Below are 21,501 nucleotides of genomic sequence, written 5' to 3'. Positions count from 1 at the left end.
TTATTGATACCAGAACAGTCGCTTTTCTTTTTCTCTACACTTTTTTATTTTGTCTAATGCTAACAAGCTTAACTAGATTTTTCTGGCTGCTAGAATAATCAAGGGCAAAAGCATTAATTTAAATATATATAAAATGACTAATTTAATTTTATATAATTTAAGAAATAAAAAATAAGAATTTCCATATTAACATCTACACTGCCCACATTACATGTTTAAAGCATAAAATAATGTCATCTATTTGTATTTCTTGATTTCTGTAATGTTTAGATAGGTTACATTAATGTCAAGTTAATAATCCTTTTATTATTATTCCCAGAGTATTTTGCAAACCTTTTTTTTTTTTTTTTTTTTTGAGACAGGGTCTCGCTCTTTCGCCCATCCCAGAGTGCAGTGGCGCAATCTCGGCTCACTGCAGGCTCCGCCTCCCAGGTTCACGCCATTCTCCTGCCTCAGCCCCCCGAGTAGCTGGGACTACAGGCGCCCGCCACCACGCCCGGCTAATTTTTTGTATTTTTAGTAGAGACGGGGTTTCACCGTGTTAACCAGGATGGTCTCGATCTCCCGACCTCGTGATCCGCCCGCCTCGGCCTCCCAAAGTGCTGGGATTACAGGCGTGAGCCACCGTGCCCGACCGCAAACCTTTTTTTTAAACACAAAAAGTAAAAGCCTAAGAGAACAAAAGTAGTTCTATATGACTTTGTTTATCCAGACTTGCTAAGATGTTAAAAGATTTTAAAAGTTTTTTAAAACTGAAGGGAAACCTCACCTCTAACACTCAAGAGCTTTATCAATGGCATATTCTCAAATAATTACTTAATATGCAGAATCTGCTTCTAAAGTCTTATGCTATATTTTATTTTGAAATATAGAATCTATGTTTCTTATATACATGGTTTAAATTCCAGGTAGTTATTTAATTTATATAGAGCTTCCCATGTTTAACTTTTGGAAATTAAAACCGTCAGTTCTGAAAGGCCCTTTAAACATATATATATAGAAAGAAAAATAATAACTGGTAAAATTCACTTTTAAGTAAATAGAATTCTTTTCAGTCATGTCTTTTAAGTTTTTAATTTGTGAGGTATAAAATCTTGGCTCTTTAATACAAAATCTTGATCTTCAGGGATATAGAACACAAAATAATTCAAAAGCCTGTTGCTACAGGTTAATCACTTGAAACAGAAGCTACAAAATCTGAGTTGGTATCTCAATTCTTCCATGTATTAGCTCAATCACAGTGTGCAATCACAGGTAAAATGGGATTGATGAGTTTTGTTTATCTTATAACATTATTCTAAGGATTAAACAAAATTATGATTTAAAAAGTGCTTTGTAAGCTATAGGGCATTAAGCAAATTAAAAAATCTTAAATAAGAATTTTATCTAAGTGAGAAGCTATGATTTATGCAAGATATTCTTATCATGGACTTTTGTATCTAGCCTAGTACCACTTTGGAATCATCGATTTAACCAACAGGAAGTAGAGTGTCTTTCTGGTCACCTCTCTGACAGATTAACAACCTGGAAAAAAAATGATCTACAGTTTGAGCTGTATTAGGGGGAGAGTGTAATCACTAGGACAATTCTTAATACAAAGAGAGTGGAAACGTGATTCCGAAGAGGGGAAATATCAAAGGTACTCTTTATCAAGAGTGAAACTTTGAAATCCATCTATTTAAGATTAATCACTATTCTTTTAGTTAAGCTGTTGTCATCTCTAACTTCCCCTGAGTAGAAAATAATCTACACTTCCAACTAAGTTATTCATGGTCCAATTTGTTCTCAGAATACTATAATAGGCTTTGTGAAGATAAGTTTTATAACAGGGATTTAACATAGTGAGAAGCCAAGACACAGAGGCCTTCAAACACAAAGAGTGTGTGTATATATATATACATATATATGTATGTATATATACTGCTCTGTCCTTTCCCCCTCTTCTTCTACCCTTCCATTCCCTCTCCCAAAAGGATATTCACCCCTACTTAAAAATCTAATTTTTACAAAGGATTCAGATGAAATGGCATCTCAACAACTTCACAGTACAATTGGTTTAGCCACTACAGTGTTGCTTTTGAAGCCATTTTCAACAGAGCTGGGAAAAGGGGAGAACTCTGAGTAAAGCACTGGAAAAAGAAACACTGTGAATGGTTTTAAGAAAGAAAAACATTCATAATCTTTTCTCTTGGCAGTTCTGTCTTCTTGATGGCCACATTTACATACTGAGTTCACAGGCTAGAACTCTCAAAGAGAACTCTACTTTCCTAGAGAAAATAAAACATTCAGGGTGGCATCCTGGGGGCTGGGGGGGAATGAAATGGAAATAATCACTGATGATTTATATATATCATATTTATTTTCCAAGTTTCTGATATCTTAAACTGTTGAAAATACATGAAGTTATTCAGAGACACTATTTTTTTTATTCCTCTTTAGCTCTATAAGATGTAACTCTCTATATTTACAATTTTTCTCTCATTTTTATCCAACTGAGTGTATTGGCTTCTTGCTTTACAAAGTAGAAATGCACCTTGAGTGCAACAAGTTTATCTTTATTCCACACTGTTGGGTTTTTTAAAGGTTCTTTATTTTTCCATTTTAAACACTTCAAAATATATATGCAAAATTTTAGTATTTAGAGTATTAGAAACTCCTTACCTGTTAATGTGTTTTAATAACCAGTTTGCCTTTTCTGAACATATTACATTCCTGCTGTACCTATTTGTAGCAAGTACGCCTATCTTATTTGCATATTTGTAACAAAGTGTGCAAAAAGATAAAGATAAGTGACTTATTTATATTCAAAACTGACTAGAAAACTACAAATCACAGGAATTCTGTAACAGACACGCATTTAAAACTTTTTCTAATAAAGATTTTTTTTAAATTGTTTTTTAATGTGCTTTTAATGATTGCTAGCACTCACACCTCCTTACTTGCTTTCCAAACTGTTTATACTGTCCCCAATAACACTCAGTGGAAAGCTGTCATTCCTGGCTAAATCCTTACTTAGGGTGGATGTTATGCCTCCGTGAGACAGGGTCAGGGGGTCAAAATCGATTTTGGAGGCCACCTGGAGAGTCCAGGCCATGAACTGACTCAAAAAATTTATATCAGAGCCAGAATGGTCCACCTCCCAGGGTCAGATCTGGCCTGACACTCCAACCGCAGGCTGGGGCATGCTAGACCGAGCTCAGAGAGAGGCCAGGGTTGTTGACCCTGCTAGCTGACCTCTTCAAACTTCAGGAGAATTTTTTTGGCAGTTACCACGGTGACTGGGTACTCTAAAAGCTTATCCTTCTTACTGAATGGAGGGAAAAAAATTAGGAAAAAAATATGTTAAAACCTACCTTGCAGAGATGCCTATCATGGTTAAAGTTAAAAAAAAAAAAAAGGTGGGGAGGGGGGAAGGGAGGTTATGGCCCTAAATTGTCTATGCCTTTGGTATTAATTACTACTTCTTTCCAAAAAAGAAAAAAACAATTAGAATGTACAAGTCTTTCAAACTGCAAAACTTGACGTTTGGAGCAGATACTACTTTTTTTGTTTCTTTTTTCTTCTACTCTTTTTTGGTCAATAGCTGGCAACAATGTGAACAATGCATTAAAGTACTTTTTAAAACAATGCAATTTACTTGGAAATTCTAGTATCTCTACTTTTCTTTGAGAATAATCAACTTTGAAATAAGATCCATCATAAATGTTAGTCTGTTAGAGAAAATATGCTGTAAACAATCATTTTTGCCTCAAAATCATGCTCAATATTTTTTTTTCCTGAAAGAAAAGTGCGCAATTTTGCTTGACTTGAAATAATTAGATTAGGAGAAAAGCAAGGGTCTATTAGTATATATCTTATCTTTTACCAAATGACTTAATAAAAATAATATATACATTAAAAACAACAACCGAAAATACCCTACATATAAGAGAACACTAGGAAGAAAAAAATACCACATGTACTTTATTGTAGAGTAATGAACTTTAAAGCTAAAAAAGCCATAGAATATTCTTCTATGTTAATACCAAATGTTGTCTTGTCCTAAAGTCTCACAACAATAGAAATACTTGCAGATAAAAATTTTAATTCCCCATGGGGTAAACCTATGCACATTATAAAACTATTAGTTGATTTTTGTTGATAGGTTGTAATACAAAATGCTTTCAAATTGGCTCCTATGTGTGGCTTGAAATTAGATGAGACTCATAATAATTTAGAAGTATAATATACTTTAGTCATAATAATACTTGCTTTTAAAAATATCTGAGTACTACATAATAACTTTTTTGTAAAATGAAATCATTGACTTTTATTGTTATTGCTCTATACCTCTTACTTCATTTTCTATCTACTGCTTACATGATCCAGGTCCTAGAAGTCTCAAAAGGACCTCCTCTACCATTTGGGTGCTGGTTCTGTGTATGTCTGTGTGTGTGTGTGCACAAATAGTGAAGCATTGGTGAGGGGAGGGTGGATTTGCATTTTACAGAGTGGCTATATAACAAAACAATGTCTTTGATTCAAATATCATTTTTCATCTTGACTCTACGCCAAGAAAAAAATGAGAAATTACAGAAATATAGTAATTGATACTTCAAAAGTGAATACTAAAATTTCAGAGGAATGTTTTAACCTAATCTTAAATGTTCATTTTGCTATGACCTATTTTGACTGTTTTGTAATAATCATTAAGTTCCTACAATGGAATGAACATAAAACCAAGTATTAATTAATCTTAATTTTTAAAAACAAGAAATAATTCAGCAATCATTTCCTTTCTCCTCTTGTGCTCAAAACAGCCACTGAAAGGCAAGGTCGGAGACATAGTTTGAGATGATCTTGCCAGGCGATCCGATTACACTTTGCTAAAACACAGTTCTTTCAATTAGATAGTATATGGTTCTTGACATTTTGAAGTGGGCAACCAGGTTGGTGAGTCACTTAAAATGTGGTGCCAGCTCATTGTCTATGATGAACTCGAACTGTCCTTCCCAGCCGGGAACTCTTGGCAAGCTTCCTTAAAGACCCAGTGGCTGGCAAAGCATGAGGAACTATCACACAGAAAATGAGGTCCTCCTTGGGTTTTGAAAACAGATGATAGAAGTCTTAAAATGACGCAAGCCAGGTCACAACCTCCTAAACCACGAGCATTATCTTGAATGAAACATTATTTCTAAGTTGGATCTGAAAAGGAAAAAAAGTTAAAGTATAAGGCAATGGTTCATTTGTACAAAAGAAAACAATGCTAAGTCTCTTAGCTTGGTTTCCTCCAGTCCAGTTCAGAATCTCTCCCAGAGAAGACCAAAAATCATTTTTTCAGTCTTTTGCATAAATTTTTACTAAAAGGACTATGAAATAAATAGGTATTTTATTCAGAAATTTATGGACCTGGATCTTCTCTTAGGTTGAAAATTCACAAATATGTTACAAAAGTACAGAATGAAGAATCTAAGAGATTATCTATTCTCATGTTTTTACTTTACATATGCAAAATCTGAAGGCCAGAAGCATGAACTGCCTTACATACAAAATACTAGTTAGACGTCAGAACTAGAACCTAGATCCTGGTTGGCATTTCTAACCTAGTATCTTCTCTACTATAATATGTAGCCTTTTCACTAGGGTAGAGAATATTAAAAGCCCATAGTAGTAGACATATTCAAAGCCTTAGAGACAGAGTCATTCTGGGGCAAGGATATAAAATGATTGCAAATGATTCAAATTTCACTTCCAGGAAACAACTTTAGGTATGACATAAGCAGAAATGTGCTATTGGAAGCTTCGAATTACTCAGGAACTTGTGTCTTATGGTAACAAGGGCGTGTTGTTAATATTATTTGTCCAGCTAATTGTTTTTATCCATCTGTTGCGGTTAATAAGCACTGACTCGTTTTTGTAGGTATGGAGTCGCCATTCTGCCAGGTTTGTGATTAAGTAACAAGAAGTGGGGCTTTGGTGTTGGTCTGTCTCTGCTACCAGTATTATGAAAGAGTCCATCCAAACAACCATGAGCTACGTAAGACAGCAGGGCTGCCAGTCCAGGAAGGGCTTCATCTAGTTTTTCTTCAACGTTGCTCTAATTTACTTCAGGTTTAACTTGTATCTATTAGGATCAATGGATCTTAAAAATGAAGTTAAAAAAAAGCCTGTATAAAAATATGCAATTAATTGCTGATACCCCAAACTGCCACTTGTCTACTGCATTCAGTTGTAATGGTACTTTTTTTTTTTAAGTCAGAGTCTAGCTCCATTGCCCAGGCTGGAGTGTAGTGGCGTGAGCTTGGTTCACTGCAGCCTCTGCTTCCTGGGTTCAAGCGATTCTCCTCCCTCAGCCTCCCAAGTAGCTAGGATTACAGGTGCGTGCCACCATGCCCAACTAATTTTTATATCTGTAGTCGAGACGAGGTTTCTCCATGTTGGCCAGGCTGGTCTTAAACTCTTGTCCTCAGGTGATCCACCTGCCTCGGCCTCCTCCCAAAGTGCTGGGATTACAGGCGTGAGCCACCGCACCCGGCCTTGTAATAGTACTCTCTATTAGTGTATTTCTAGTGCTGTCTCAAAGTTCCCTTTCTAACTTGTCATGGCATTTCGAAAAAAATCATGATTTAATTCTGAAAATTTGCCAGGGGTCTCCAAAGGAGAAAAGGGTAAGGGATGAGAATTTGAGAAGAGAAGGAAAAGTACTAGGTATGCTGAGGGGCCAATCAGTGGCTCTCTAGGGAAGGAGGGAGGTGTTTAATGAGATAGTTATACTTGATTACGGGGTGAAGGCAAGAGTCGTCAGGTAGTCCTTAACTCCCATCTAGAATTTCAAAGAAATGCTGTTTCCTTTCCATAGATTCAAGAGGGTATTAGTTAAGGGAGGCATGTTTTGGTACTAATCACATGTTAAATTTTGGGAGCAGGGAATGAGAAACTCCTCTGAGGGTGAGTCTGAATAGCATTTGCTGGGCAACCTTCACTCAAAATGTGTGGATGAGGCTCAGCTACCTAGGCTGTACATTTACATGTATTTTTCCATTTCTCAAAATATTTTAGTTGTCTTGCCTTGGCCCAATAGAAGACTTCCCCAACCAAAGGAAAAAGAGGTGTTAAGGAAAGTTTCTTGATAGAAGAGAACTTTCAGATATACAATTTTTTTTTTATTTTTCTTCTTGTTTAGACCGAGTCTCACTCTGTAGCTCAGGCTGGAGTGCAATGGCACGATCTCGGCTCACTGGAACTCCACCTCCCGAGTTCAAGCGATTCTCCTGCCTCAGCCTCCTGAGTAGCTCAGACTACAGGCATGCACCACCACACCCGGCTAATTTTTATATTTTTAGTAGAGACGGGGTTTCACCATGTTGGCCAGGCTGGTCTCGAACTCCTGACCTCAGGTGATCCACCCGCCTCAGCCTCCCAAAGTGCTGAGATTACAGGCGTGAACCACTGTGCCCGGCCTATTTTTCTTTTTAGAATCAAGGTTTGAGAAGTTGGTGAGCTGAGCAGAAAAGAAAATGAGGAATTATTAGATAAAAGTATGAGAACTTTCCCCTAGGTTTGTACTTGAGCTCCACCCTAGGATCAGGAAGGCTGTACTTCAGGAGCAATGCTGATTAAGGGAAGAGCTGCTGGTCTTGTCCACTTCTTGGCCCACCTTAAAACTTTCCCAGAGCTGTTCCTGCAGTGTTCCATTCTAGACACTCTCCACAGGACTATTGTGAGAAGGGCACAGCCTCGGGCAACCTGACCAGTGTCTACTTGCTGCCAAAGCACTGCCACTGGAAAGGAGGCCCACCCTTTTGGCATCCTTCATAAGCCCCTTAGGAAATTGTTAAAGACAGAAACTTTGAAATTGAATTTTAATGATTGTCAGGAAATAAGGGTGAGGTACAGCAGCTGCTCCGGAGCAGCTGTCCCAGCTGCCCTATCCAAGGGACGGCCTGCTTTTCGGCCACCGTCTTCCTCCACCCCCGATGAGAGGAAGGGAAGAGGTTGGACAAAAAGGTGAAGGTTTCAACTTTGAGGGCGCTGATTCAGGACCCACATCCACAAACAGAAAACTAAAAGCAAACAAAACAAAATGAAAGACTTACAACTTCAGAGTCTCAGTTCCAGGCTGCCCAAGTGAATTGTAGGCCCAAGACGTTAACTTTCGTGAAGGATGAGGGGGTGGTAGGGCAGAATATGGAGGATCCCCTACTTCTTATGCATAATTGCTCACCAGGGAAAGCACAGCCACATTGTAGACAAGGGGGCTGTGAAGGGCCCCAGGGAGAACAGGAGAGCTTGTAGAAGGAACCAGTTTCTTTTCTGGATCCAAATGGCCTGTACTTTAGGGTGACTGCAGTTGGATTAATGCGCCGTTTCCTTCTGTCTGCCTGGGCTGTGTCTAAATGAAAAGCAGACCACAGGATAATGCTCCCCATCACCAGTTTTCTAATCCCAAAACTCAAGTGCCTGAGAGTGAAACTTCACAAAAAAGTTATTGCCAGCAACAAATTCAGACTGACAAATTGTCGATAATCGCACCTTCAACATGCTGAATGACTTTCAGTCAATAAATAAGCAGATGCGAGAAGAGCTGCTGGCTGGGTGGGCAAGGTGCAGGCCACAGCCTAGGCTGCAGTTTTCCCATTGTGTCCCCCCACAACAAGGGAATGCGTTCAGTGTTAGGACTGCAGGGCGCCTGCTTGCCTGCTCTAGCTCTTGCTCCCTTTCTTCCTGTCACTCACATAAACTGCACAGAGGAGCTTCTCTCTTCCCTCTTCTCCAGTTAACCCTTCTGGGTGTGTGTGTCTGTGGCCTCAAGCACCCTTGATTTACAGTCACATTACCCAGGTTTGCTTTTGATTGAAATCCTGGGCCCCTGGAATGTATTGGACATCTAGTTACTTCTGTATACCTGTACATATTCTGTGACGGATAAAGAATTAATAATATAAAAAAGAAAATTTTTACCTGTGAATGCATTTGAAAAATGCATGCATATTATATCATTTAAGAACTTAAGACACATCTGAAAGACATCTTTCAAGGTGTTTGCAGGTTAGTGCTTCTATAATCACCCGCCTCTGTCTGTCCAGCACACACAGTCACAAGAGTGCTTTTTGATTTGTCTTTCCTGTTTTAGATTCACTCCGTGCTTTAAATTTAGGAGCAATTTTAAACACATATATGGATCTAAATATGCATTTATTATATAAGATATGATTTCTTGCCTAGTTTACAAATCCAGTTACCCAATCATAATGCTTCAAATTAAATTATTAGTCACAGCCCTCCTAGGAGGTTGATTTAGCTACAGAAGTTTGGGTTCAAAATTTAATTCACTCTTCCATTTTCTCTAAGTTGAATTTTGATTTCTGCATTTAAATACAACACAGCACTTGAATTAAGGGTCTTCTTGTCAAACTGGAGGCTTTTCTAATTTCTCTGAACTCTATAGATGAACTGCATTGTCACATAATCGATAGGAAAATCTCAGCTGTCACAGATCCTAAGCAACCCTCTGCCACAGAAATAACTCGATCTGGCATTTCAGGGTTTGAAAATGTGCTGTTTGGATGACATGAGACCAGAACTACCCAGAGACGGCTTTAAATATTGTGGTCTCTAAGAACTGCTGAGGACTGATCTGCTGAGAATGACTGAAATACTTCCAATAGGCTTTTCTCCTGGTTAGAGACCAGGTGTTGCCTTTTTTTCTTCCATAAATAAGTAATTTAAGAGCCAGCGTATTGGTCTCTCAGATTCAAAGCTGTTTCTAAGCTCAACTAAGTTTGCTGCCATACAGTTCATATCAGAATTTCAAATTAAGTGTTTTCTTCCCCAAACCCATAAGAAATTCAGGCTTGGATTTTAGAGTCCAAATCTGAAACTAAATGCCCAACAATCTCAAAACCTGTCCTTTGAAGCTTTAGATCATTCCCATCAACATGAGCAGGGTTTCTGCAGTAGATAAATCCTTCAGCTCAGAAGAAACTGAATAGCATCTGATCATAAATAACATGAACCCATAAAATGATAGCAAGCTATTTCTCTGCCTCAATGCCACCGTTTCTTTTTTTTGGAGATGGAGTCTTGCTATCACCCAGGCTGGAGTGCAGTGGCACCATTTCGGCTCACTGCAGGCTCCGCCCCCCCGGGGGTTCACGCCATTCTCCTGGCTCAGCCTCTCGAGTAGCTGATACTACAGGTGCCCGCCACCACGCCCAGCTAATTTTTTGTATTTTTAGTAGAGACGGGGTTTCACCGTGTTAGTCAGGATGGTCTCGATCTCCTGACCTCATGATCCGCCCGCCTCAACCTCCCAAAGTGCTGGGATTACAGGCGTGAGCCACTGCGCCCGGCCTAATGCCACCGTTTCTTGCTGAACTCTCAGCATTGTCTCTACAATCTGCCACACACAAATGCTACCATATCACATGAGAGCATGAGGAAGATGTATCCATATCTGTATCCTCTCCACTTCTATCTATAATACACTACTCTGCTACTCTTAAACTAATGACTCGTTTCACCGAGGGCATTTTTTAAGGTGTCACTGGGTGGCCCTACCCTAAAATCTACCCCACTTGGTAGATTAGATTATGTAGTAAATACCTTAATTTATTTCAAAAGAACCTTGCTAAAAATTCTTATGACCTTGTCATACTATGAATTATGTACACACCAAATGTAAAAATATTCTGATTTATCAATTTGCTCTGTCAGAGAGTTTATGTATTAAATACTACAGTTAGTTACACTTTGCCTGCATGGGCTCATCTATACAAAGAAATGCACTAGAGGGGAATCAGACGATAGCAACCTAAGTGACACAGATTCAGTTTATAACTTCAAAGAATGGATGTGTAAAACTTTTTTTTTTTTTTTTTTGAGGCGGAGTTTTGCTTTTTCACCCAGGCTACAGTGCAGTGGCACAATCTCGGCTCACTGCAACCTCCGCCTTCTGGTTTCAAGTGATTCTTCTGCCTCAGCCTCCTGAGTAGCTGGGATTACGGGCACCCACCAACACGCCCAGCTAATTTTTTTATTTTTTAGTAGAGATGGGGTTTCACCACATTGGCCAGGCTGATCTTGAACTCCTGACCTCGTGATCCACCCCCCTAGGCCTCCCAAAGTGCTGGGATTACAGGCGTGAGCCACCGCGCTCAGCCTGTGTAAAACTTGTCTAAAACTAAAGCTGTTGGAGGCTGCATCTCCTACTTCTACCATCAGTAGGATCTTTGGGCTGAACCAAGAAACACCACCTCTAATTAGTTTGACTCTCATCAGGGAACCACTGCATCAGGCCAGGTATTTTGCTTTTATTCAACTCTAGAAGAAAATGGGACAACTTGGACTAATATAAAAAGCCAACATTTCAAATTGGCTTCATTTCTCAAGATCTTAGAAGCTCCCAACCCACTGAGGCTATTTTTTGGCAACCTTGTTCTAGCTCCAAACTCTCCTGTTAACACAGGAGAGTTTATCCATTATCGTAGTCCACAGGCTTCTCCATAGCTGTAAGTTGACATTTGGAAATTATGTCATGCCAAAGAGCCCCAAACCTATCCAGGAACCAAGTTAGTTATTTCTGAAGCAGCTGTCATTTGTGGAGGTGGAACAGAGAAGGTAAGAACTAGGCACATAATATCCAGGCTAGGAGTGGCTGACCTCTGATTATCCATCAAGGAGAGGTGACTGATGAAAACACGTTCACTTCTTGGATGGTTGATCAGTGTGTGAATTTGCCTTGTTTACAATTAAGGGAAATGATTAAACCCAGTGCAGTCTTATACACTGAAGAGTTATATTTAATTTTTGTAAATGTGCCGTATTAAGCTATCTTGTCCTCGATTTCCAAGATATAAATCACATAAGGTCAATACTGCAAGTTTGATGATTTGCTTGCATTCTTAATCACATAGCACAGAGACATGGAGCACTGAATATAAGGGATGTACTGATAACCCCAGCATATATGGCTCTAATATTTTAGGGTCAGGCTGGGCGTGGTGGCTCACGCCTGTAATCCCAGCACTTTGGGAGGCCGAGGCGGGTGGATTACCTGAGGTCAGGAGTTCGAGACCAGCCTGGCCAACGTGGTGAAACCCCGTCTCTACTAAAAATACAAAAATTAGCTGGTCGTGGTGGCACATGCCTGTAATCCCAGCTACTCGGGAGGCTGAGACAGGAGAATCGCGTGAGCATGGGAAACGGAGGTTGCAGTGAGCCGAGATCATGCCACTGTACTCTAGCCTGGCCGGCAGAACGAGACTCTGTCTCAAAACAATAATAATAATAATAATAAAAAATACAAAATACAAACAAATTAGCTGAGCATGGAGGTGGGAGCCTGTAATCTCAGCTACTCAGGAGCCTGAGGCAGGAGAATCCCTTGAATTTGGGAGGTGGAGGTTGTGGTGAGCCAAGATCATGCCACTGCACTCCAGCCTGGGCAACAGAGCGAGACTCCGCCTCAGAAAAAAAAAAAAAAAAAGGTTTATTTCTTTACATACTTCATACTTGCACACACTTTCTCTCTCCTCTACCCCCAACAGGAAATATTGCTTTCTCTGACCCTCTGCAATCTAACCTTAACACTACAGAAACCATTAGCTGGAGATAACTGCTTGCTTGCAGTACTATTTATGAAACAGTCTCTTTTTTTCTTTCCCTAGGAATCTATCCCAAAGGATTGAGCAATGTGCTATGCTGCTACTCCACTAGATCTGAGCGAAAAGGTGGGGGCTGCAAGACCATCTTAACCCTGGCAATGGTCTGGCCAGCAGCATCTGCTTTGTTACCTAGTTCCATGAACTCATTCTCAGCTTAATTTTAGAAACATATCTAGGTCTACATTTATCTATTTAAATGCCCTCCAGTGTTTGTCAGTACTGTGCCACTGGCCAGGTGCGGTGGCTTATGCCTGTAATCCCAGCATTTTGGGAGGCCGAGGCTGGCGAATCACCTGAGGTCAGGAGTCCAAGACCAGCCTGGCCAACATGGTGAAACCCAGTCTCTACTAAAAATACAAAAAAATTAGCCAGGTATGGTGGCAGGTGCCTGTAATCCCAGCTACTTGGGAGGATGAAGCAGGAGAATCACTTGTACCCAGGAGGTGGAGGTTGCAGTGAGCCGAGACTGCACCATTGCACTCCAGCCTGGGCAACAAGAGCAAAACTCCATCTCAAAAAAAAAAGTACTATGTCACCAATCCTGGCACATGTGTCTCTTCTATGTAACGTCTGTCATTACACAAAGCATTATAAAAACGTAATTTCCAACCTTACAATATACCCTTACTACAGAAATCATTACATTAACATAACAAGCACAAAGTTCCAAGGTAGTAATTTGGTTATAGGTCTAAAATCCTTCCAGTTCCATCAGATCTCTATGGACATATGGTGTTGCCCTTCTGCAACTAAGGGCTGGGTCAGTGGATCTCTTGCATGAAGGAAGTTCTGCTGGGTGAACAGTTTGTCCTCAGGGACTCAAAGTCAGAGTTGCAACATTTCTTAAAGAATCAAGATACCTTCATCTCTTTTTTTTTCTTCCTCTTTCTATTTCTTCTTGACCACCAAGGAAACATGTCTTGAAAGGTATTCTTCCACAGGTGTTTCATTAGACATGTGCAAATATCAAGATTTATCTCGTAGGCAATACAAGCACTTTTTGGTCTTCCTGTTGGGGGATGGAGTTTGGGAAATTTGACTTCTATCTACCCTGCCATTTGTGGAGGTACAGATTAGCCGCAACTCTGCTGAGGCAGGATTGGTGGTGGTGGTAGGGGTCAGTAAGGTTGAGATGTATTCAGATGTTAATTTACACCTGAAAAGACAAAATGTAGTCACCCACTTGGGGGTGACTTGAGTTTCTGTTGAATACCAGCCATGAGTGCTTCCTTGTGAAAGATGAAAGTTGAAATTGAGGGGGCAAGTAGTCTAAAAGTTATGGGAACAGGAAGAGAAGGAGCAGGGACAGCCTTGAAGAGTAAAACCAAATGAATTTAGCCATCAGTTGTAAATCTATTTTCAACTCTTCCTTCTCAGTGAAGTTTTAAGATATAACGGAAGATGGTAATTTCCACTTTACTAAATATTTGGAGATTGTCTATGGAATCCAAAAGTGTTGGTGTGAAATAAGAATGAAGAATTAGCCTCACTTTTCTGCCATTTGGATGGGTTTTCTTGTTTCACGTAGTCTAACAACTGCTATCCACCTTGCTTAATGGAATCCCTAAGTACCCCGGGAGTAACTAAGGAAAAAAAAAAATCCTTCTACGTTCCAACACTGCCTTTAACCTCAAACGATAGTAAAGGGTTCATTCAGACCCCAGGACCACACTGAGGCATTAATTAGGCTGATGAAATCCATCGAAATGTATGGATTCAGCATAATCAAGTTTCTACCACAGACTATCGTTAAGGAATACGTGAGCAGCTGGGAGAATAGAAAGTACTGTTAGAGTTAAGTCATGCATGTAATTGAGTATATTTAACATAACCATTTTAATGATCAGTGATTAAAAGTGCATCTTACTTAAACGGTATATCCTCTGCAATTTGTTCATATCAACTTGATAATGTTCTCAAGAGGAAAAAAGTAGGGATACAAATTTCTAAACAAGATCTTGTTTGAGTTTGGGGGAAAAAAGCAGGAAAGTGAACTAGAAAGAAAAATGTGGCTTTTGCATGCAGACAGCTACATGAGTGTGATATAAATTAATCACTATTGTGGACACCTTCTGTGCTCAGTTCATACAAAGTATTAGGAATATATAATAAGTGATTTTGTTATTCCTCAAAAAGAATATATTTTTCCTTAAAGATGCTTTCTCTGTTTGACTTTTTTTTTTTTTTAAGGGGGCAGGGGTATGCTGCTCAAATCCTGTTGATTTTAAGAGCTTCCCTTAAGATCCTGAGAACTTCATATTTCCAATTCTTCTTCCAACCTGTTGGGTTGGCTTATCTTAGTGGAACTTGCCTCTGTGAAGATAACAGTGGGAAGAAGAGCAGGCATCAGACGGAGAAAGATGCACCCACATATGACGGACCAAGAGCACAAACAGTTCAGAAACCCGCAAAGGGGAAATTAGCTGTTCAAATCAGCGAGGGGCCTGAACCAAAAGCCCACGCGTTTAGAGGCAGACTCTGCTCTCCTCTATTCACTCGGACCTGGCCAGTTAAATGGAGTCATTGTGGAGCCATGCACAAGCCAGCCCCACTCCTTTTGTCGTATTTTCTCAGCTTTTGTGCTCAAAACACGCAAATCACCGATTACTTTGCCCAGGAAAGAATCGAAGGAGAGAGGTGGATCTAGATCTACAACCAGAAGTGTGTAAATCATACAACACTTACACATCTATGCAGGCACTACTAAAAGTGAGGGTTTAGAAGGGATGCCCAGCTCCCAAAAGTTGCTTCACAGGGCTCTTTTTATCTCCCTTCGCCCCTGCCCCCACTCCTATAGAGAAACAAATCTATTCTCCCGCTCAAAATAGGGTTGAAGAGTGGCACATCTTGAATGTCTGGGAGTTGCACCGAAACTTTAACAAACCTGCGAGAGAAAGGAAGCCACAAGCACGTAAAAGTATGTTGGCACATACTATTCTACTTGCTGCAAACAAAACAAAAATGTTTTCAGGAAAAATTCATTTGATGCCTTTCTTTTCACCCAAAAGCGTGTCTTCTTTGGCTTGGAGGGACAGCTCTTGGGAAATCAGGTCTCTCAAGGAGCACTCACACCCCCAACGTATAGTCTATAAATATAGTGGAAGAGCCATGCCAGGGGTAGTAAGTGCAAGAGAATCTGGAGTCTTGAAAGCATCTTTTTCTTCTGGCTATGGTGGCACTTAAATGATAATGCGGGCAATGGAGCTGGGAGATTTATATCTTTTGGAAAGTAGGGCGAGCCAGATGGTAATAGCGTCATTAACACACAAACTTGGGATGTGCAAGTGAAGCTTGAAATTGGGAAAGAGATCAGGAGAACAAAGGGGGCTGCTGTTGAAAGGCTACCCCTCTTCTGCCGGCCAAAGCTAAGAACCCCTTGGTACTGGGGTCTGCTCCTGCCCAGAACTGGATAATAAACGACAGCTTTCCCCCTCCCCTGTTGTGACTTAGAAAGCACCAAGAAAACTTTTGCAATAGGCAAATTCGGCACTTATTATGTGTAACCCTTTGTAGTCTGAAGTGGCAGGAATGGGCCTTTAATCCAACTGCACTTCCACCCCCACTCCCTACCCCAGTTTGATAAGCCCTGGCAATTGTTGACATTTATTTTATAAAATCAAAGTGCCGCTTGTTGTATGTTTCAGACAAAAGTTCATTTCCCTCCCCTTATGTAAATACTCTAAGTAAATATTAAAGGTTGAACAGCACTACATTTTCATTTTGGTGACGGGGGTTGGTGTGAAGGTGCTGAGGGGGGTTAAACTCTAGTTTTACTTTGTAAAGCTTTAACCTTTACGTTAACTCCCACTGAATAGGTATAATTCAGAGAGAACAGAGAAGGCATTAAGACAAGATTAACAATGGCATTAATAATAATAATGCATGTTTATAATAAACACCCACACACCTCTATAAACATGCAAAGAGGTATGAAACTAAAGAAAATGAAATTAATAACATTGTTCTCCTTTTTATAAACACAAAGTATGTATGTAGGTACATACACACACACACATACATATATACACACATATGTATACGGTTTCTAGGAAGACAGCAAGGGTAACTAACGGTCATTAAGTATGGACTGGCTTGAGTGATGCCTGTTAGCGACTAAAAGTTGACGAGGTCTAAACTAAAATCGAACGTTTTTCTTTTTATTCTTAAAAAAAAAAAAAAAATACTAGAGCTCTTTAAAAGCCCGGAGGACTTACCCTCAGGGATTATTCAGAGAAAAACTGAGACTGGCCGTTCGTCACAGGCAATTGTAAAGGGTTTCAAAGGGCCGATCAAACGATCGCCAGAGTAATCTACATTCAAGTCCGGATGATGGTGTTACGGCACACACCTGCGGGGTGTTTGCTGTCCGTGCCCCTCGCCGAGCTACAAATCATCATTAAAGCGAGCTGCTTAAGCTTCTTCCCAGCTTCTAGACAAGAGTTACTTGGGACAGTTCACTTTGATATTGCTACAGCTCGCAATTGACAAGCAAGCTATTCTGGAGCTCAAGCCAGAGCCCACATCCTAATGCGCTTCGCGAAGTAAGCAGGGTGGTGGGGGCAGGGAGCGGTGAGCAATTGTAAAGGTCTGTCTCTTTCGCCAATTTTCAGAGCAGAATCACCGCAAAAATGTGTAGGAAACCAGGTGAAATCAGCTGAAACCCGCCTTGAGTTTCTAGTGAGGGCCCTCCCAAAACTTCTTTACTACAACTTTTAACCGACTCGTACTGTGGACATAATCTCACCACCTCAGTTTCCCTCCTTCCTTCTCTTAAGTACCCACACTCGGGTCAGCACCCTCCCTCGAGTTGGAGACTACATTTTTCTTCATCAGGGCTGGTATCTAGTTTGAAACTTTCACTTTTGGTTCGTTCGTTTGCGATTATTTTCCCCCTTTTTATGCGGACTATGCCCTCGCTTCTCTCACTGCCCTCACCTTGAAGGGGAAAATAATCCGGAGTTGGGTAAAAAAGAAAGACTTGAGGGTCGGACAGCTGGAGGCGGGGAAAGGCGGGGGTCGATGTGGGTTTCTGTCTACGTCTGCCTGAGTGCCTGCAAGCCCTCGGCAATCCGCGTGCGACCCACTGGCGGGGGCGGGGTGGGGGAATTAACCGGCTACCGGTGATGCCAAGATCAACACTCGGAGCGAATGTATCAATAGACCAATTTTCTGCTCTTACCGCGAGCTTTTTCGTTTCAATCCAGAGTGGAGGTGTCTGCGTTGCGCAAGACGCAACAGCACAGTGGCGTCAGGAAAGAAAAAAAAAAAAAAAAGAGGGCGCTAGATGCGGGAGGCGCAAATATGGAAATTAACTCATTAGGAAGGGGTGTGGTTACCGCGAAGCCCCCTCCTCCATCCCGTCCTTTCTCCCTTGCTGCCACCGTCCCGGCTTGCTAAATATGAGATTACAAACAAACAAATAAAGCAGAAGCTGACTACGCAGTCCCAGATCAAACACGCTCCAGATAATTCGCTTCACTCAGCGCTGCGGCCAGATCTGCAGCTCAGCGCTGGCCCCTGACGCCCGCCGGTGGTTTCAGCGCCCCCTCCACGCCAGCCCCGGCTGCCGCAGCTCTGAAAGGCAGGGCCCGCGGCGGCTTTTCGAAGGCACAGCACGTGGCCCTGACGCCCCGTTTGGTATACGTTTTAAAACATCAGACAAACGCTTCCACCAATATGGTAACCGTCTGAGGGCTTCTGCTGATCTCAGAGGTCCTCTCCTAAATGCTGCCTGAAGAGGATGAGGGTGGTGGTGGTCTCTGGGAGAAAAACAAAAAACAAACAAAACAAACTAGAAAGTAATGTTCCAGAGTCCCTGGCCAAGAGGCTTTCCCTGGGGCGCCGCACTCCGTGAGAGGTATCAGTAGTGGAGGGCTCCGAGAATACGGAGGCTGGGGCCTGGGGGGGGGTCTGAGCGTTAAAGTCCCGAGTTGTGATATTATTAACCAAAGACCAGGTTACCAAGATTGAGGGCGAGGAGGTTGGAGAATCTAGAGTGTATAATTATGTGCCGAAAGAAAATGTTTCAGTGGGGGGAAAGGGGGTAAAAGAACACGCAAAACCTCTCAACACCTCCACCCCACCCCGCCCCAGCTGCCCTGCCCCGAGGTCCTCAAAGCCTGCCTCTGTGCAGGGCTGAGGGAAAAAATGGCACTTTTATGGTTTTCCTTCCTGCGTGGCTCTCCTCCCTGTCCCTGCTCCCTGCCTGGCGCTCCCCCAGCTGCGGGCCCCTTGGAGGAAGGCTGCCCAGTCCCCTCGTCTCCCGCTGCCTGCAGGCCACCGAGTCTCAAAGCACGCATTGTCCAGCGGGGGCGGGGAGGCCAGCAGACCCATGGAGAAGAATAACACTGCGCCCAGCTCCTGTTAGGGAAAGTTTCCCAAATGCACTCCTTGTGGTAACATACTACTTTAAAAGATGGGGGGGGCGGGGGGATACGTTTTGAAAATCCGCTTCACCCTCTCCCCGTCACTTTTTAGGTCCTGAGAAAGAGAGAAAGTGGACCGGGAAGAAACTGGAAGGTGGCATGGAGGGCCGAAAATGTGAACCTGACTCTAGAGCAGTCAATGTGATGGTTTTTAAATGCAGGTGGGAAGAGTGAAGGGGGGATGTCTTCTCCCACGTCTGGTTGGGAGACAGCTGCATGGCCGGTGCGCTGGGGGTTGCAGGAAGACTGGGCCACGAGGGCGCGTGTGCAGGCAAAGCATTTTGCACCTCCTGTTTATCTTAGAAACGGGGCGGAGGGGGGTGGGTGGGGAGCGATTGTTCTGCTTCCCGACAGGCAGAAGAAGTTGAATAAAATGGAGAGGCGGGCACACGCAAAAACAAAAACTGCTGCAGGCTCAGAGTCTTTCTCCTTGACCCGAATTCCAAATGGTGGGGGCCCTTCATTTGCAAAGGACTCCGATGTCTGAAGACCCCAGAGACAGCGGTCCTCCAGTGACGGCAAAAGCCGCGATAGAGACCGTTAGAATTGGGGCTTTTGGGGCAAATGTAATTAATCTTTCATTCGAGCAGCGGGGACCCATTCCTTCTAGGCGTTGTCGTCTGCATTGTAGTTCTCTGAGTTTCGTGTGCTCTTCCAGGCGTTTGCAAAATAATGGCTCAGGTCCCTTGCAAAACTCTGCCTGAAACAAGTATATTCCAAGACAGTGCGATAGCGAATAGGTTTTAAAAATCAAATCAAAACAAAGTAAAACCAAAAAAAAAAAAAAAAAAGTCCCAGGCCCATGCTCTTGGTGTCCAACCACCAAAATGAGGGAAGGGGAGAATAAGTGGTTGTGGCTATTTGGGAGTCGCGCTAATTTGGTGTGTGGACTTAATGCCTTAACGCTAAATCGGCAATATAAAGGGCTGAAGAGCAAGCCCGATAAAAGCTCTAATTACTACTGGAAACTTTAGGTGGTTGCTAGGATCTGAGGACCACCACCACCACCACCACAAAAAAAAAAAAAAAAACCCTCCAATGGAGTGTTTGGACTGCGTATATGGGGGTGGGGGGTAGAGTTTGTAGAGGCGAATAGTACCCACATCTGCTGGAACTTCCATATCTAAGCTGTTCATTTACGGGAGCCAACTTATGAAATCTCCACAATTAGATCTTCATTGTTCTTCCTCCACAACACTGTCTAGAAAGAAAAGGTCTTCTCGGTCGGGGCCAATCCAACGAAGCGTTTGACGTTATTAAATAATAAAGCGATTGTGATTTACATTGTTGTTCAGAAAAAAAGGCCAATTATCCACTGTTATGTTGCCATAAAGATCATATTAACTCGAATTAGTAATCAAACAATATGCGAGCGTTTAAAAAAGTACAGCCGAACTGGGTGACAGCTACCGCGACGTCTTCACTTTCACCAGTATACCCGCGCCGGCAGCGGGAGCGAAAAAGGCAGACGCCGCAGACCCAAAAGGAGGGAGAGAGCAGCAAAGTGGTGATTAACGGTCTCCAGTGTTAATTATTCTCAATTAATCCCAAACAGTGCAAACCTTCCCTGGTTCCCTGCAAGTTCCCTGGTTCCGATGCTCTGAGAATTCTGCCTGTCTGGGAGGAGTTTATAAGAACTCCGGAAGAGGCAGTTTCCACACAAGTGTACCTGTGAGCAAAGGGGGTGTAGGAGTGCAAGTGTGTGTACGCATGTTGTGTGTGGTGAGTGTGAGTGTGAGGTTCACTACCTTTCTCAGAGCCTGGCGTGCACCCCGAGGTAGATGCAGTGGTGGGCAAGGCCCGCAGCATCTTCACGACCCTAGTGAATCTTGCGTCTTCTCTACTCAAATCACCCTCTCTCGTCCTCTGTTATTAGGTTTATAACTCGTTGCCCACTTAAATTTGTGCAGCCAACCAAGGAAATCTAAATAGGTTTGAGTCGCCCCATGGGTACAGAATGGAGGCTTTAATAAGAAAGATTAATCGTGGGTGTGTACCGGCCGGAAGACGCGTTAGCTATCAAGTGGCGGCTGGCTGTGGGTCGAGGGGCGGGAGACGCCTCTCCTAGGCCTAGACGTTAGTAGGCGCCGTAGGCATACCCTAACGCGGGCCACCTAGCGACTCGTAGTCACAAGCAAGCAAAGGGCTCCACAGCACTCTTACTATCTTTTCCTGTGTTGAGGTTTTAAATAACTTGTCCCTTACTTACCCTGCACATCAAATCTTCTCGCCCTGCGCCCCGCACCGCCAGACCCCGCATTCCTGGTGTCCATGCGGAGGAGAGGGGACTTGTGACCGCTGTCCTAGGAGGTCTACCTATTCCCGCCCCCATCTACTGAACAATATTTAGGCGAATGATTGATACGTTTTGCTCCTGGGGCTAGAATGTTGATATTTTTTGTTGCCGTGATGAAACATGTGTATGGCTACAT

At 42.2% G+C, this 21,501-nt stretch overlaps 1 long non-coding RNA gene across 5 annotated transcripts in view; it reads right to left on the bottom strand.

Moving 5' to 3' along the window:
- Positions 1–875: 875 nt before the first annotated feature.
- Positions 876–21,501, bottom strand: part of LOC116481280 (uncharacterized) — a 209,640-nt gene continuing 189,014 nt past the window's right edge. For all 5 annotated transcript variants that reach the window (XR_009209276.1, XR_009209277.1, XR_009209278.1 and 2 more), the window contains one exon: positions 876–5,184. This is a non-coding gene — a long non-coding RNA (uncharacterized LOC116481280). The remainder of the gene's footprint in view (positions 5,185–21,501) is intronic.

Source organism: Hylobates moloch, unplaced genomic scaffold (assembly GCF_009828535.3).
Source record: "Hylobates moloch isolate HMO894 unplaced genomic scaffold, HMol_V3 SCAFFOLD_13, whole genome shotgun sequence".
NCBI classification, from domain to species: Eukaryota; Metazoa; Chordata; class Mammalia; order Primates; family Hylobatidae; genus Hylobates; species Hylobates moloch.
Note: the sequence above shows the minus strand (reverse complement) of the source record. Positions and strands in the feature narration are given on the sequence as shown.